A 3656-nucleotide genomic window follows, 5' to 3' on the forward strand; every position below is an offset into this window, starting at 1 on the left:
AGTGGTAACGAAAATGCTGCTGTAATTGCGACATTAAAGATGAACGTTTATGTCGCGGCTCTGACGGAATGGCGGCTAATGCCGCCGCGGCCTCCGCTCCAGTTCCAGAAGGACATCGTGACGGAGGTGACCGAGGCCGTCAAGGCGGAGATCCAGGCATCGCCGGCTGCCGAGATGACCTGCGCGTGTCCATGCGCGCTGGCAGACTCGTCGACCGCGGTGAGTGCTCGACCTGACCCCGGCCAGCTCACCCTGTGACTCCTCGCGCCTTCCTGTGCCCCGCGTGTTCGCTCGCCGTTCCATTCGCACCGGAGGAAGTGCCTTCCGCAAAGCCGATTGAAGACCGAGCTGTGTCATCGTGCGGTTGTTCTCCAGCCGTGTCGCCACCCGTTCGCGCCGCTGATGCGCTCACATGCAGCGTGTGCGCTTGTTTGCAGTCGCTGGGGCCGGGCTCGCGCGTGAGCCCGTCGCCGTCCAGCCGCACGGCGAGCCCCGCCCCGCCGCTGGCGGCGCGGGAACCGCGCCTCGCAGACCTCCCCGCCGCCGCCGGCCAGCGACAAGTGCTGGGTGTCGGAGCCGGCGCTGGCCGCCGCGCCGGCCGCCGCTGCCGGTGGCGGGCCGCCGGTCGACGAGTTCGGCCTGTTCTCGGTTTCGGCAACGGCGCCGGCTGCCGCCCCGCTCTCCGGCAAGTTCTGGTCGTCGGCGACGGCCGTCGACGGCGACGGCGGGTCCAACGTCGGCCGCAACGTGTCGAACGTGCACACGGGCAAGACGGTGTTCAGCGCCGGCGGCCGCTCGGTGGTGACGAGCCGCGCCCGGGCGCCGCCGGCGGGCCTCGCCCGGGCGCCGTCGGCGCCGCTGCTGCCGCCGGTCGGCCGGCCCCAGCCCCGGCCGCGCCGCTGCCACACCGACGTGGATGACGCCGACTACCATGCATGCTGGTGATGGTGGAGCACTCGGCCGCCGAGCTGGATCCGGAGCCGGAGGAGAAGCAGAGGAGCCGGAGCAGCCGGAGCAGGAGACACTGCCGAAGGAGCCGCAGCACCAGCCGACACTGGCACGGAGCAGCAGCAGCAGCAACAGCAGCCGCCAGCACAAGAGCAGCAACAGCCGCAGCGGCAGTCAAGCTTTGATCAGCTGCTGCACCAGCTTTCCCAGCGCCGCCGCCACGCAGCACAGGCAGCCGCAGCTGCAGCAACAGCCGCAGTCCAGCCCGGAGCAGACGCAGCAGCGGTCTCAAGCCGCCGTCGACGAACCGGTAAGCGGTTTGGCTGTTGGCGGTCCGGGGTGTGGCGCGATCACACGGATTGGGCGACACGGCACTTGTCGTCAGGCCATACTGTGCTGAGCCATGGGGCTACACGGCACTTGTCGTCAGGCCATACTGTGCTGAGCCATGGGGCTACACGGCACTTGTCAGGCGATACTGTGCTGAGCCATGGGGCGACACGACACTTGTCGTCAGGCTTTGCTGGCCACAGACTGCCCTCTGTCGATTTCGTATAGTAGACCCTGGGCCGTGCACAGTTGCCGTTCTTGTCCTCCCATGCTATGTTCTCACATATCACGGTATGATCGCGCGGGCCGTGTCCTTCATCCGCGGGCGCCGGGAACCGCTCCCGGCCGGCGGCGCGCTGGCTGCGCTCACGGCTCTGAGCGACAGGGCCCCTACCCGACAGGAACCGGAGACGGCTGGCCCGCCGAGAACGGACGACGACTACGTGACGGTGAACGGGCAGCCGGTTCAGCCCTCTCGGAGGACGACTTCTGACTTCCCGACATCGTAATCATCCGTCCCGGACGGCGCGGAGCGCTTCGAGATGGTCGAGGAAGAGGACGAGGAGGAGGAAAGGAAGAGGAGCAGGGCGGACTGCTGGATTCGGTGCTGGGAGGCTCGCGGCGACGGAAAGGTGCGAGAGCGACATGGGTTCTGTCAGGGGCTGGTGACTCGCAACATGGCCTTTGATACTTTCGATCTTTAAAAAGCCTCAGACGTGGAAAATGAGACTGAACATTTCAGCATCGATGGGTCGTTTCCACGCTTACGTCACCCAAACAGAGTGGAAGTGAGCCTGGGCTTCGACTTTCTGCGCATGACGTCTGAGGCTACGTGCTCGTAAAGGCCACTAAGGATTGAGAGATCAGTAGGTGCTGGCGAGCACTTTCTTCGCAACAACAGTGTCTCGGAAAACTTGTAAAAACTGTGTACACGCAAACTGCGTAAGACAGACGCTTTGCGTCTCTGCGGGAAGAGGCTCAAGCGTACATCACTATTGTCGCAATAAAAAAGTCGTGTTGCCTACCGCTCAACTTCAGGAAAGCTCGCTTGTGTTAGAAAGTACTACTGTGCGCCTCATGTGTAGAAACTGTCGCTGTCTTATTTCAGACGCCTGAAAGTTATGCCGTTCGGCACAAACTCCAAACCAGCACATTCTGGATTGTAACTGGTCAGTGGATGGTACTTTTGATTGTTTTACTGCTGAAACCAGAGCCGGAGAGCGTGCTTTGCCCTTCTATGCTGCTTTGCTTAAAGCAGACTTTTGTGCACAAACGCTAGGAAGCTGCTCACCATCACGATCTGTTTCGTAACTGGAAATTGTGAAGTGCCTTTTCTTGTGCATACCCGAACGCTTTTTTCATTGTTGCGTCCTAACGCGGCCGCGACCATTGTCTCCTCATGTTGTCTGGTGTCAATGACACTTGTGTGGGGGGGGGGGGGGTTGAAAGGGGCCCGTCCCACTGGGAGCGGCGCGCTTGGTGCCGTTCGTCCGTGGCGCCCGCTCGCTCGCTCACCCCTCCGTGACGCGCCCGCACAGGTGACGCCGGTCGCGCCGGCCGGCGACGCGCTGGTGGCTTCGGCGCTGTCCGACAAATGGTGTGACGCGGCCGTCTCGCTCGGTGAGTGACGCTGAGTCCTCGGGACAGGGGCGGTGCGACGCGCCGCTCCGGCAGCGAGGGAGCCAGCGCCCGACACTCGACCTGGGCCTGGTCCAGATCAGGGCTCGGCCGGACTGATGGGCTCCACGGGTCTGGCCTGCTCTCCGTCTGGTCGTGGAGCCTGGATTGTCGTCGGCGTGCGAGCCAGGATGGATTGCTCGGAATGGGCGTAGCTGTTTTGGCACTGCCCTCCGGTCGTCACTAGCCGCGAGGGCTGCCGTTGCGAGTGTTGTGTGCCAGCTCGGTACGAAAGGCGAACATCTTACGCTTTCTGAAGACTTGCAGTAATTTTTTGTCGTCTGCCATTTTTTTTCGGGCTTCACATAACCGTTCCATGCGACGCCTAGCCGCCGCAGCCCCCCTCCCAGCCTCGGTGGCGCCTGTCACCGCGCGCCTATCCCCGACAGAGGCCTCCTCGGAGCTGGACGCCCGCAGCTGGGTGGCCGCCGAGCTGCCGGAGGACGCCGACGCGCGCCGTGACTCGAGCCCGCAGCGCTCACACTGTGAGAGCGCGCCGGCCGCCTGCCCGCTGGAGCTGAGCGCGCCGGCCCGCGCTGCCGTCGGCGCACACCGTCTCGCTGCCGCTGCCGGCGCCGGCGGCGGCCGAGGCCGAGCCGCTGTGCGGGCCGCGACGACCCGCTGTCGGCGCTTGCCGGCGGCCGTGCGCCGCGGCCTGGCCGACAGCCTGCAGCGACTGCCGGAGCCGCTGGCAGCGCGAG

The sequence above is a fragment of the Pollicipes pollicipes genome, unplaced genomic scaffold, assembly GCF_011947565.3.
Source record: "Pollicipes pollicipes isolate AB1234 unplaced genomic scaffold, Ppol_2.1 Scaffold_4740;HRSCAF=5597_pilon_pilon_pilon, whole genome shotgun sequence".
Classification (NCBI taxonomy): Eukaryota; Metazoa; Arthropoda; class Thecostraca; order Pollicipedomorpha; family Pollicipedidae; genus Pollicipes; species Pollicipes pollicipes.